Source organism: Mastomys coucha, unplaced genomic scaffold (genome assembly GCF_008632895.1).
Source record: "Mastomys coucha isolate ucsf_1 unplaced genomic scaffold, UCSF_Mcou_1 pScaffold21, whole genome shotgun sequence".
Classification (NCBI taxonomy): domain Eukaryota; kingdom Metazoa; phylum Chordata; class Mammalia; order Rodentia; family Muridae; genus Mastomys; species Mastomys coucha.
This window is the reverse complement of record NW_022196904.1, coordinates 164,664,615-164,680,062: the sequence shown is the minus strand read 5'-3', so window position 1 is coordinate 164,680,062 and position 15,448 is coordinate 164,664,615. Positions and strand designations below refer to the sequence as shown.

Sequence of the window (15,448 nt, the reverse complement as noted above, 5' to 3'; positions counted from 1 at the left end):
ATGAACATAGTGGAGCATGTGTCCTTATTACATGTTGGAGCATCTTCTGGGTATATGCTCAGGAGTGGAACAGCTGGATCTTCAGGTAGTACTATGTCCAATTTCCTAAGGAACTGCCAATCTGATTTCCAGAGTGGTTTACTAGCTAAAGACCAATTTGCAAATTCATCTGGAATAACAAAAAACCTAGGATAGTGAAAACCATTCTCAACAATAAAAACCTCTGGCAGAATCACCATTCTGGACCTTAAGCTGTACAACAGAGCAATTGTGATAAAAGCAAAAACAAAAAACTGCATGGTATTGGTACAGTGTCAGGCAGGTGCATCAATGGAATAGAATTGAAGACCCAGAAATGAACCCACACACCTATGGTCACTTGATCTTTGACAAAGGAGCTAAAACCATCCAGTGGAAAAAAGACAGCATTTTCAACAAATGGTGCTGACTCAACTGGCAGTTAGCATGTAGAAGAATGTAAATAAATCCATTCCTATCTCCTTGTACAAAGCTCAAGTCCAAGTGAATCAAGGACCTTCACATAAAACCAGATACACTGAAACTAATAGAAAAGAAAGTGGGGAAGAGCATCGAGCACATAGGCACAGGGGAACATTTCCTGAACAGAACACCAATAACTTATGCTCTAAGATCAAGAGTTGACAAATGGGACCTCATAAAATTGCAAAACTTCTGTAAGGCAAAGGACACTGTCAATAAGACAAAATGGCAACCAACAGATTGGGAAAAGAACTTTACCAATTCTATATCCAACAGAGGGCTAATATCCAAAATATACAAAGAACTCAAGAAGTTAGACTCCAGAGAACCAATTAACCCTATTAAAAATGGGGTACAGAGCTAAACAAAGAATTCTCAACTAAGGAATACCGAATGGCTGAGAAATACCTAAAGAAATGTTCAACATCCTTAGTCATCAAGGAAATGCAAATCAAAACAACCCTGAGATTCCACCTCACACCAGTCAGAATGGCTAGGATAAAAAACTCAGGTGACAGCAGATGCTGGCAAGGTGGTGGGATTACAAGCTGGTACAATGTACTTTTCATTTGTAAAAGATGCCTAATAATTGTCTGTACATTATGTAGTCATTTTAAGTGGACCAAGTTTAAAATTTTAATAAAAGGGTTAACATTGTAATAATCATATACTGCATCTTGCTCATCTGCTTTTTTGTTTTAATTTCAGGCAAGAAAAATATATACTAATTAGAAATGTTCCTATGTACTAACTATTATTGAATGAAATATTTAGGAATATAAAAGGGTTGGCAGAAGCTGTATTCTAAAGCAGCTTAGGCTGTGATCCAGTTTTTACTTTATATTGCTAAATAATGTCTTGTTAGTTTATATAATTGAAAAAATTAAAATATCTTTAAAAATCATTTTTCTTGCTACTTTTCACAAGTTCAGTTGGTAATAGAAGTAAGTCACTGACCATATGTTTTAGGTTTTCTTTTAATGTAGAATTTTCCCTTCTGTTACATAAATCAATTGCATATCATCCCACATGTGTATTCAATTTCTATATACACCATATTTTTCTATTGAGGGAAACAATAGTGACTAACATAAACTTGATATACTTTCATGAAATGTGTAATGGTTGAGGTTCCAATCCTAAACTGTATTCTAAATGTTCATTTGTCTTAAAAGTCTCAGTAGATACATGTATTCTAAATATTAATATCCTAGACATTACTGACAATGATTATTTGAACAGTGAGAGAAGAGACTATGAAAATTTTATCACAATAAGAATGAAGCTACATGGAGCTCATTGGCAGCAGTATTCCTAAACTGTTCCAGGCACAGGAGTATCATTACTAGTGCTTTAAAAGATAAATAAGAAAAAATATTTGAGAATTGATATTTTGTGATAAATAGTTGTAATTTTGTGGACTTATTTCATATATGTAATCATCCCATTTTATTCAATCCTTTGTAGAAAATAGGTCACTATATTGTAGAGGAATTTTATTTTTTCTTTTTTTATTATTATTTTTTATTAAGTATTTTCTTTATTTACATGTCATATGATTTCTCCTTTCCCAGTTTCCCCTCCAAAAACAAAACAAAACAAACAAACAAAAAAAACAACAACAAGAACAAACCCCTGTTCCTCCCTTGCTTGCCACCCCACCCTCTCCTGCTTACTGGCCCTGGTATTCCCCTACACTGGGGCACAGAACCTTTACAGGGCCAAGGACCTCTCCTCCTGTTGTTGATGACTGACTTGGCCATCCTCTACTATACACATGCTGCTAGAGCCATCAGTCCCACCATGTGTACTCCTTGGTTGGTGGTTTAGTCCTGGGAGTTCTGAGGGTACTAGTTAGTTCATATTGTTGTTCCTCCTAAGGGGCTGCAAACCCTTCCACTCCTTCGGTCCTTTCTTTAACTCCTTCACTGGGAAACCTGTACTCAGTTCAATGGATGGCTGTGAGCTTCTACATCTGTGTTAGTCAGGTACTCTCAGAGCCTCTCAGGAGATAGCTATATCAGACTGGAGTGCCCTTCCTTCAGTCTCTGCTCCATAGTTAGTCTCTGCAACTCCTTCCATGGATATTTTGTTCCCCTTTTAAGGAGGAATGAAGTGTCCACATTTTGGTCTTCCTTCTTCTTGAGTTTCTTGTGGTTTGTGGATTGTACTTTGAGTATTTAGAACTTCTGGGCTAATAACCACTTATCAGAGAGTGCATACCATGTGTGTTCTTTTGTGATTGGGTTACCTCACTCAGGATGATATTCTCCAGATCCATCCGTTTCCCCAAGAATTTTATAAATTCATTGTTTTTCATAGCTGACTAGTACTCCATTGTATAGATGTACCACAATTTCTGTACCCATTCCTCCACTGAGGGAAATCTGGGTTGTTTCCAGTTTCTGACTATTATAAATAAGGCTGCTATGAACATAGTGGAGCATGTGCCCTTATTACATGTTGGAGCATCTTCTGGGTATATGTCCAGGAGTGGTATAGCTGGGTCCTCTGGTAGAATTATGCCCAATTTCCTGAGGAACTGCCAAACTGATTTCCAGAGTGGTTGTACCACCTTGCAATCCCACCAGCAATGAAGGAGTGTTCCTGTAGAGGAATTTTAATCCAGCAACATGTGTGCTCTGGCAAGGGATCACATCCAAAGTTATGATCAAGCTGAAATGCAGGCATGTCCTGAATGGAATACACATACGACAGGCCCTTAGTATACACCTTTAATCCCTAACAATAAAGTAAGGTTGGTTTGTACAAGCAATCAGCCATGTTTAAAAGTAGCATATACTGAGGGACAAAGTGACAAGTTAGAAAAAGATTTAACAGAATGTGTAAGAGATAGGATATGCACAACTCACAGAAGAACGGTGCAGGAAAGAGAGACTACTTAAGAGCAGCTAGAGAGAGAAGAAGGTGTGGTGGTGGGTGGTATGTGATGTATGTGTATGGCAGTTTTACTGGGACAGTTTTGCAGAGACAGGTTACAGAGAAAACAAGCTAGACACAGGTGAGCCAGAGACACTAGTTTGACACAGCTAGACACTAGAGCCAGAGAATGAGATGGATCCAGAAGATTAGAACATATTGTCAAAGTTAGTATGAAGCCAGGGAGATCAAGCCAGTCAGAAGCCAAAAGAAACCAGAATGAATCAGTCATTTTGGAAGATTAGATCATATGGAGGCTAGGAGCTTCCAGGTCTAGGTCTAGAGATAGTTTGAACAAAAAAGGAAACACCCTGGGCTCAGCCCAAGCCATGTATTCGCACAACTTGGGTACAGCTCTCATCTCATCACTTTGTCTGGGGAAATAAAAGCAACATTTACACTGTATAATAACTCTTTTTTTTCTTCTTAATTTCTCATGTAAACCATTATCATTTCAAATTAAATTATTCTTAAAAATTAGATTAATCATTTTTTTAAATTTTAGTGGTAATCAAGTATTCTTATGTTCCATTCTGAGTTTAGAACTGGGATTAGAACTATCCTTTTTCTCTCTTCTCTGCCTCTTCTTTTCATTCTTTTTGGCACTCATTTTACTGTTCAATGAATACATTTCCTAAAACCTGTCAACATCAGCTACTGTGATAGGAGTGGGAGTACACTGAAGAACAGGACACATGCTGTCCATTTTCTAGTGGAGTTAAGATACATTCAATTCTGTCATTTATTTAGGATAATGGGAAATAATGGCCTGTCTGCACTATTGTCAAAACTAGCTTGTCACAAAATCAGGACTATGCAAATAGATCAAAAGGAAAAAAAAGATGAGTTTGTCAAGGAACTCGTTAGTATCATAACTCTGAGTCTCAGAGTTCTGCACTACATTCCACATCATGTCACTGGGAGGCAAGCACTTGCCACTGAGGGATTCTGTTCAGGGATGCACTAGGAAGACCTTGGACAATATAAAAGATGGTTTAAGAACTGAAAATAAACAAATAATATTTAAATGAAAGTGAATGTTTGCTGAAGAAATGTAATAATTCTAAAACTATTGCATATAGAGACATGCATGACACTTTTGAAAATTATCGCATGGCACCCAGTTGTCACCTGTCCCTAAGTATTAAGCTTTGAATGGAAGTGGATGTCATCAAGATGGTCATTGTGAAAATAAGAGGAATTATGGAAAACAGGTTTCTACTAAATTTTTAAAAAAACAAAACAAACAGGTTGACAGGAGTTGACACACAAAGTAAAATCATTTGGGTAGAAAGAGACTCAGTTAACAAAAGGCCTGTGTAGGATTAGTTGGCCTATAGTGTATTGTCTTGATTAGTGATGTATATTGGAGGGACTAATTCACAGGGACCATTGCCATTCCAGGGCAAGTGGTCCCGGATATATAGGAAAGCAGGCTAAGGAAGCCAGGAAGCAGCACTCCTCCATGACCCTTGCTTTAGGTTCTGCCTCTAAGTTCGTGCCCGCAGTTCCTGCCCTGACTTTCCTGGATAATGGACGACAAGCTGTAAGGTGCAACAAATAAACCTTTCCATCCCCAAATTGCTTTTGGTTATGGCATTTTGTCACAACAATAGAATTCGTAACAAGACACAGGATCTTTTTAATCTCCACTGATCTATGCATTTTTTAAAAGTTAGAACTTATATGTCATATCTTGACTATTAGCATCTAAAGCTACTGGCATCAATGTTACCACCATTACCAATAATAACTCACTAAATACTGATGGCCAAACACTATTAAAGACTGTTAGGATACTGTCAAAGTCTGAATAAGAATAGTGCTGAATAGGAACTGTAACTACAGTGTAATTCTTGGCTCACTTACTTGGCACACTTAAGTATGTGTCATAATTGTGGCAAGTATAGTTTTAATGAACATTATCTCATTGAGTTTTCACAGCACACCCATGTGGGAGACTGCTATTAAAATTCCCATTTTACAGAGTCAAAAATAAAGTCATGAAAGAAGTTAGGCAATTTTTATTAGGTTAGAGTGTGAGTGGTAAGATTATTCACTTTCAGGCCTTTATATCCGCATAGAAACCTGAGCATAATTACAGCTGCAATTCCTCCTAACCTTTCGCCTTATTCCACAACATATTTCAAGCTATTCATCAGTTGGAATTTGTTATTTTCTTAGAATCTGAAACTCACACAGCTGGCAACTGAAGACAAGATAAGAGACCTAATAATAAAAGGCTTCCAAATAGTGCTTACTTATCAGATAGAGAGCTTTCAGGATTAAAATTCAGAGTTCCAAAAGACGATGACTCATTTTGCAGCTGCAACTGTTAAAACATTAACTGATTAACCTCTCTCACTATTGACTGTTTACCATATTTTAAAGTTACAGAAATACCCAGTTAATCCCACAGTTATCAGTTGTAATGACATTAGATTTACATATAATCACAGCTCAAAATCATGCTTGTGTCTTTAATAAGTGGTTACATTCTTTTATCAGTGGATTTAGTTTCCCAGCAGCTGATAATTTTGAACACTTGATGTGTGCTGCATTGAAATTAAATATTCATGATGATCTTTTGAAGTTTACATTGGAAAGTGCTTCAAAAACTATCAGTATATCAAATTATAATGTATTGGTTCTCTTTTAAGAAATGTAATAATAGTAATCTTTTGTGAATTTTGCTCTTTACAATTCCTTTGTGGTGCAGATGTTAGCAACTAACATGGGACAGCTAAGAATTGCTTTCTGATAAAGATGTGGAAAATTGTCAGCCATAAATCATGAGCTTTGAATATGGGGAGAGTGCCTTGTAGACCAGGATAATTTTCAATGGCAGATGATTGTAAAAGGATAGGTATAAGACTTTTATTAACATTAACCTACCTGAACACTGTCTTATGGAATGGTTTGCTGCTGATTAGATTCTTTTAGGGATATCTTTTGAGATTGTCTGTTTTGTATTTTTCAGTTAATTGTTTTAATTGCCCAGAACAGTATTCAAAGAAAATTAATATAAAGATTGATATTTGAGTGTGTGTGTGTGTGTGTGTGTGTGTGTGTGTGTGTGTGTGTGTGTGGTGTACTTTGGGATAAGTAGGCCTACAGACTATGCATTCATATTTCATATTTCACCTCAAAATACTTAAACTTGACTGATGGTTAACAGTAAACACATAATTATTATTTCATGCAACTTGGCCACTGGCAGTGATTTTCATGGTGGTAATTTAACAGCTGAGGATGAAAGTCAAGATTCATCATCAAGGATAAAGAACCTTAAAAGCATGTGGTTTGTGGTGCTATTAACTCTCGCTGCATCTGCTGTGTAGTAAGGGAAATTCAGAAGAACAATTCCATTTTGTTCTGTTTTAAAACAGTCCCTTTGGAGTCCAAGCTGGCTTAGAAGTTACTATGTAGCTCACATGGGCCTTAAACTTGGACAAATCTTTCTGTTTAGCAGACTACTGAGATTGAAGGTGTGAGCCACCACACCCAATTTTTTGTACTTCTCATTTTTCTTTAAAATTTAATTAAATATGATCCCATCACCACTCCCTTTCCTCCCTACAGCCTCTCCCACACCAGCCCCTACTCTCTCTCAATTCATGGCCTCGTGTGGATAAATATATATAAGTACAACCTGCTGAGTTCACTTAGTATTACTTGTATATATGATTTCAGAAATGATTACTTGGTATTGGAAAACCATTCAGCACTTATTCTTGGGGAAGACTAATTCTCCCTCTCCCAGAAGTCTTGAGTTTTACTTTGTTTTTTTTTTTGTTTTTGTTTTTGTTTTTGTTTTTTTTTTGAGATCATAATTGCTTCATCCCTCCCCCTTCCTTTTCCATCCTGCAAATCCTTTCATTTACGCCTTCTTGCACTTTTTCACATTCATGGTCTTTTTTACTATGTATATATGAACATAGTCATATATGTATACAAGCATACAACATTATACTGAGCAAGTTGTATTTACACTTTGAGGAATGCCAGTGACCAGCTCAGGATTCCAGAGTGTTTTCACAGGGAACACAGCAGTGGAGTAGAGAGTCAGCTCTTAGGGAAGCAGCAATGCAGTAGAGAGTCAGCTCTTAGGGAAGCAGCAATGCAGTAGAGAGTCAGCTCTTAGGGAAGCAGCAATGCAGTAGAGAGTCAGCTCTTAGGGAAGGCAGCAGTGGAGTAGAGAGTTGGCTCTTAGGGCCAAAGCTGCTTTATCTCTGGTGACTCTTCTCTCTATAACTCTTTTACCATCTCCTGCTGGCAACAGCCGAGGATTAAGAGGAAAAAGGCTTAATCACTAGGGTTCTTTTCTCTGTGGCTCAAGGACCTCTCTAGCTGACCAGGCTATGGCTTTGAAGCCCATTAACTCTTCATGAACCAGGGAGACAAGAAAAGAAGAGAAAGAAAAAATGAAAGAAAAGAGAAAATTCACACATGCAGAAAATACTCACTCTGGATGAAGCTGAAGAAAATTGCACCAACATTTTATTGTTGTTCTTAGTTCTTATACTTTCTTAGGATAAATGAACACATGGTTTTCTAAGCATCTTCACATTTCATAAGTTCAAGACAAGAGCTCATGACATAAAATGACAAAGAATTACAGCAAAAATGTTCACATCTTTCCATTAAGACTAGTACCTGACTAAATATCTATTATCTATCTCCTAGATCCATAAGTTCATTATAAGTTTAAGGTAATAATTTTTATGTCATAAGTCAGCATGGTTTTGTCAATAGACAAATCATCTGCCTAGTGCCTAATTATTTTGAAGTTTTATATATATTTATATATAAATGAGTCAATATTTTATTATCTGTCCTTGCACTACAATAAATTGTCCATTCCCAGTTAATGGCTTTTAGTTACTAGATAATGGTGTCACAGCTAACCTAGATGGAATGTTTTGCCTGACTGTAAATTTATCCCAAGCTTGTTTCCTATTGTAGTGCAAATAGCCCATGACACATGAAGGTTTACAGAGCCCTATTGGCAGCTTTTAGAGGGCTTGAAATTACTTGTATAAATTTAGAAATTTTATAAAATCCTTATTAGGATTTATGAAATCATCAATTTGTCTACAAATCATAACTACATGGAGTACATCTTTGTGTTAATCTGCAGAAAATCCACCCAATAGAGTGGGCCCAGGAATCATTAGGCTATATAATAGTGACAAGAAAAGGCATAGCACCAGCAAGAACCAATGCTGGGATGAAGTCTCTTGGGCCCTTGTCTCAGAACTCACCCATAGCAGGCCATGCACATGGTGAGCCATTTCAAGAAAAGTCCGTTGCATGCCTTTACCCTTTCCTAGATGGCTGCTGACACAGGAAGATATGAATGTCTTCCTAAAGTCATAGAACAACCTGCTCAGTCTATGTAATGTACTTGTCTGTGTGTCCTTCAAAGTTAGGTGCAGGAGTTATTTTATAGATATTCATTGTGAGTTGACTCCATAACTCTGCATTTTGATCAGTTGTAGGTTTGCCTGCTACAAGAAGAGACCTCTTTGATGCATATTAGGAGCTATATTTCTCTGTGGATATGAGTATAAGTATTTTGAATGCAGTTACAAATTACATTGGTGTAGGAAAGTGGGAGTAGTTTATTTTCTTACAAGATCCATGAACTAAAACGACTAATGGCCGACCACTTTTTATAGCACCAAGCATTTTTAAATATAGTTTACACATTAGTAGTTCTAAAACATGGAAATAAAAACTCTGTCAGAGCTCAGGAGTCACTACCCCAAGTGTCTAAAGTCAGCCACATCATGCACTAAACGTCAGTGTTGCTTCAATTTGCTTCAGCCTCTCATTTTGCAGAATTGATATGCTCATGGGCATTGTTCTTTGGGATGATTTAGAACACTTTACTATTATGAAGTTTCTGGGCATGAGTGTTTGTTGAATTTCTTACTAAAGTGATCAGAATCATGGAAATCTTGAAATATTGCTCTTCATCTGATTGTAGCAATTGTTGCCATAGTTCAAGTCCCCTCCTCACGTCGCTCTCGCTCTGGAGGAATAGCTCAGTGACTAAGAGCTGTGCTGCTCTGATAGAACACAGGTTGTGCTGCCAGCACCCAGGTGGCAGCTCAGAACCACCTGTAAGTCTAGCCCCAGGGTCATCTGAGGCCTCTGGACTCCCCAGTAGTCATCTGCACTGATGTGCATATAGGCACACTCAGAAACACAAACATACATACAAGTGTAAAATAGTAAAGATACATCTTTTAAAACAAATACATTTGATTTGTTTTTGTTAGACACTTTTCTCTTAGAGTACTTTTGTTGGGAAGGCAGGTGTTCTAGGAGAGAGACTGAGGGCCTCATGTGCTTACTAGGCAAGTATTCTACAATGAACTACAACTCTGGGCCCTTTTTTCCTTATTTTTGATTCTTTTCCAAGTCATCGGAAAGTACACTGCTGTATTACAGGTATTTAAGACCTATTCCCTAGATATCTTATCATGTATCATCTAACAATAAGAAAATTCTATTTAAGGTGTCCAATTACACATTTGTGTTTTTGTTTGTTTCTCATTAGAACTCAACTATAGCAATCTGGTGACCATGGCTTTGGAACTATGCATTAGAGCCTGGTGGGCTCATCAGTGTGTTTATAACAAGATACTAAACCACCACAAACACTACCACCATCACTACCACCACACACACACACACACACACACACACACACACACACACACATACACACACACACACACACACACACTTTCCAGAATCACTTATTTGACAGTAGGAAGTAGTAGGACCCAGTGAACCCATTCCCTATCTACAGCAGACTGCAAAGAGGACCCAACATATGTAGAGTCATTGCCAGTAGACACAACTGCTTGAGTTCATGATTGCTGCCACCATGTCCTGGTTAGGAGATGATATTTTTCAACTTCTCTTCCCATTTTTCTGTCTCTTACATAAGCATTCTCCTTCCTCAGTACTGTTCCCTGAGACTTAAGGGAGTGCTATAAATGCCTTGTTTGGGACTAAGTCCTCTACTCTTTATTCCATGCAACTTGTGCAGCTACAGGTCTCTGAAATCACCCGCATTCACTATAAGAAGCTTCTCTGATTAAGGCTCAGTGTAGCTTTTGCCTGTGTGTGTAAACACAGGTGTTCAAAGGGTGATTTGATGCTTATATTTGTTGTGCAAAGTAGCAGTATTAGGTTCCCCCAGTAGGACCTAAGACTACTTTTCTTTTGAATTGGGTTAATTCTCAAATCCAATCAGTAAACAGTTGGTGATACTGTAACAGTTGTGCCACTGTGTACCAGTGGGCTCCTCTTGCATGGCTCGTTGGAATTATGATCCATGACAGTTCACATTTGTGTAAGATCATTGATGCTTTCACTTCCCCAGCAGCCTGCATAGCAACATGGAGCAATATGTAACTAGCCAGTGGAGAGAAAGCTTCTAGTTCAGTTCCAATTAGATTTCTCTCTATACTGCATCTACAGCATATGGTATCTTAAGCTACATGCTTAAATGGGATCTTACCAACTAGTTCTGTTGGACAAATAAGAATTGTAAGAACGTGTATTATTTGGCCGGCTGTTAGGGCCTCGCTAAACAACAACTCCTATAGAAGTATCACACCTGGCACAAGGAGTTTTGTTTAATGACCCATTTAATGACTTCTAGAACTGAAACTGTCTAGTTGTATGCTATGCTGGCCTTTAAATTCACTTTTATGTTTTCTAATTGGATTGCCCGACAGCAGGTTTCCTCATGGCTTTTTACCCCCTTGGTTTTGGCCTTTCCACCCCATTTTTCCCTTCCCAATCTTCATTTCTTTTTGTGTGTACTAACCTTCTTATATTAGGGCACTCTCTTTTTACCATCCCAATTATTGTCTGAATTCTAGAAGCACTCCAAATTAAACACAGAAAATGAAAATGTTGCGGCTAGGATCTTCATATGAGAGAGTACCGTGGCATTGTCTTTCTGGAGGAAAATTATACATTCCTTGAGGTAAAGTATATGCCCAGGAGTAATATGGTTGAGCCATAGAGTAGACCTATTTTCAGGTGCTGAGGAATCTTGAGGCTGATTTCTCAAGTGCCCCACTAGTTTACATTCCCAGCAGCCATGTATGAGGGCTCTCCTTGCCAAACATCCATGCAATTCATTTTATCAGCCTCTCTACATAAATGTACATTACTGTTTCTGCTACATTTTTGAAAGTTATTTTTAGCAGTTGTGACTCATTTAGTTGTGCTTCACAATGTATATCTTTGAATATACCAGATGGCAATAGATCAATTATTGAAATTAGGAAATTAGCATAAGTATGTTTACCAAACCTTATTCAGACCTTACCAATTGCCTGTATGGAGCAATAAAATGTAATTATATTTTTGTTACAGAATTCTATTTGGAACCCCATTTTACTATTATCTTTCTTGTCTCTATAATGTTCCTTGATCTGGAATAATTCCTTCATGACTGTCTTTCCTGATTTTAATAACATTAAAAAATATTTGGACAATAATATGGAAAAATGTCCTTTAATTTAGATTTGTCTGAATTCTCCTCAATAGATTTGGGTTTTGCATTGTTTGCTATATATGAAAATGTCATGTTTTTGAAGAGAGGCTGTTGTTTTGGTTTGTCTCATCATGCTGTAGTTCAGGGATGCTAACTGGGGATGATCATGGATAATGCATTCTCCCCCTCCTTCAGTGCTGTGCTTCCTTTCATACTCTGTAAGCTGGGCAATACTTTGGGACTGTGATCATTCTGGTTCTCATCAAACTTTCACCTACTTGTTTCAAAATCCATCAATTCTTCTCCAAATCATATCCAAACACATTTAATGTTCTTTACCAAGATTCTCTGCTTTTTCTGTCCTAAATGATCTCACTACCACTATTTTATAAATATACTTTACTCAAAGTTTCTTCCAGAACTTTGCTTGGCTCACGGAACCTTTCTCTAATATATTCTGAGCCCAGGTGTTGCGTCTCTTCCTCCTCACACTTCCCTTTGGACAGGTGCTTCTCCTTTCCCAGAACTCCCGTTGGCTCAAGCCACCAGCTCCTTATGTAAGATCTTGTGTGATGTTTTTTCTTTGTCCTAGTTTTTCTTCTGCCTATTCCTGGAGTATTCTCTCTCTGGCTTTCTGGCTCTCTGTGTTTTTGTCTCCTCCACCCCCTCTTCAGATATATCTATTTCTGTTTCTTAGGTTTAGACCTTTTGTATGTTTCTTTGCAAGTGGCTTTCACCTATTTAATTATTTATTTATTTTATTTCATGCTTAAATAACTTCTTTTGGTTGTTGTTTGCTTATTAGTTTTTTGTTTTGTCTAAATGGAAGGTCTTCCTATACTGTCCTGGATGGCTCAAAGCCCTGGGTTTAAGCAAATCCTTTCACCTGGGCTGGCTGAGAAGCTGGAAATAAGGCATGCACCATTCTCTCCAGTTCTTGTCATTTTAAATACATGGTTTTTACTCTCCAAATCTCCCACCTTCTTTATTGCACCCTTTTTATATCTCCAACTTTAATATCTGAAAATCACCTTCACCAAGCTTTTTAAACTCTTTTTCAAAATAGCTATAGGAGTTGGAAGCCTGCTTCCCAACAGCTGTCCTCAGACATTAAAACATAAAGCTAACAAGTTAACTCTGCACTATTCCTGTCTAGACCCTGTGCTTGCCAAGATCTGACTGGGGCTTATTCTTCTTAATTTTTTTTTTATTTTTAGTTTTATTTCTCTGATAATCTTAATAACTACAGTTTATTCAAAACAGTCTGTGCCCATTTTTCAAAGCTACTTTGTTTGCTTTCTATTTTCCTTAGATTCTGTGTCCTTTCCCTCCTGAGCATTGCTGTCAGAGCCCTGGTACTCTTACTGGTTCCCCTGGCATGCTTGTTCACTTCTGTTTTTTATGTCATTTCATCTTAATGCAATACTTAATGTAACATTGCTTTCATTAGAGCTTTTTAAATTTAGTGAGTCTATTCTTATTCTTCCCTCCCTGTGACCATCTCTGTAGCTACATTTGTTCTTCTCCTGAAGTCCTCAAACTTGCTCTCGTATGAAACACTAAGGTATAGTTGTCACAGGGAGCTGCTCTATTAGTTCTCTTCCTTACTGCTTGTTGAGCAAGATCACATTTATACCTATCCCAGTTCTAACTTTGTCCTCCAGGAAGTCATCTACTTTATGAGAGTTTGAACATTTGTGTTGTTTGTGGAGAAAGTACATGACTTCTCCAAGCCTCAGAGTTGTTGAGATTGTTGACAGGGTTTGAAGTTTTCATTTTGAGAGGTGGATTTTGATTCCTCAAATTTCGCTCCTAAAATTTCTGGCTTAAGTGCATATTCTCCAATACAGAAGTCAACCAGGCTCCTTCCTGTGCATTTCAGTGTCTGAAGAAGTAAATCATCAGGTACATGAGTATACCCTTTGTACACCATTCCTGAAGTGTGAGCCTTTGCTCAGTGGCTTCACATGTTCTCCTGGAACGCTTCCTGACCTGAAGGTCTTTCAGGTGTCTTTTCTCTTGTACTCATCTCTAGGCCATTGCCCTCTTCCTTTTATACATAGATTGCATCAACTGATTTTTCACTCACACATGTCCTTCTGGGCACTTATTTCTTCCAGAAGCTGCATAAATGTTCTTTCCAGCTCACTGTTCTGTCCCCTTTGCCTTCTGCAACCCATATGGAAGGCAAGCACATGAGTTAAAAATGTTTGCCTCCTTCCCTTTCTGTCTTTGGCATGCCCCACCACAACTTTTTTTAAAGCCAGCGTCCTCTATCCTGCCCCAGTTTTGCGAATGTGCTCTGTCGTTCCTTTCAGAGTTCTCACTTGAAGCTGACACTTGACACTCATTAAACTCTTGAGCCAAGAAAAAACTTCTAGATATTCATATCTAAGGTCTCACTCTGCTCCTGTAGACCTTAAACTTAAGATGTCAGTTAGTTAGATATGGACCTAGCTAAATCCCAGCCATTTCCTCTCATTCCACCACCACTCCATACTTCACAGTACTCCCACTTCTCCTTTCATCTCTATATTGTCTTTTTGCTCCTAAAATCTTCCTCCTCTCTCATTCTGCACATGAATAGCTCCCTTGATTTCCTCTTTTTTGTTATTCAGTATGTTTCATCCACTTAAAGGAGTATTATTTCTTTTGATACACCCTCTGTAGTGTAATATCAGATAAATACATTATCTTACAAAGATAATGAATAAATATGCAAAGTTTAACTTGAAGTCGAACAATCATTTGTCTTACAAGCCATGGAGCTCCCTTGTCATGCTGTTTATCTAGTGATTCCCCTTTCACCTTTGAATTAAATATAGAGATTTAAAAAGTGACTCCATTGGCTCAATCCAACATCTGTGTGCCTCTTTCTCAGAAAGATACATTTTAACTTTTTTCTACCAGTAAAACATGTAGTTCTTGAAGTAGTTGTATAAAATCTTTGTTCAAAAGGTGGTACCATTTTATTATATAACACTGCTTCATAAAAGCACACCAGGGGTTGGAGTTATGGAAATCACTCAGTTGGTGAAGTCTTTGCTGTGTAAGCATGAGGACCTAAGTTTGATCCCCACAACCAACATGTTGATTAAGACAGGTTGGGAGGCCAGAGAATGCCAGAAAACCTCCCATCTCTATCCCTCCAACCCCCACACCTACCAGGAGTGAATATTATAAGCTTAGTTCATCATGCCTGCCTGTACATGTTGGTTGTGGGGATCAAACTTTGAGATTTTATGTTGCCCCTTTTAGAATAACTAATATCCAAAAATAAATGATAGTCAAATGACTGGTGTATATGTAAGAATAAAGAAAAAGTTAGTCAGTGTTGGGGGAAGTGCCAACTGGTGCACCCACTCTAGAAATCCCATTAAAAGATAGAATAAATATACCATGACCCAGCTATACCACTCATGGACGTATACCCAAGGACTATATATTCTATTACTGAGACATCTGCTCATCCGTGTT

At 37.8% G+C, this 15,448-nt stretch overlaps 1 protein-coding gene across 1 annotated transcript in view; it reads left to right on the top strand.

The window, feature by feature from the left end:
* Positions 1-15,448, top strand: part of Rnls (renalase, FAD dependent amine oxidase) — a 262,909-nt gene that overhangs the window by 74,499 nt on the left and 172,962 nt on the right. The gene's annotated exons all lie outside the window — the stretch shown is intronic.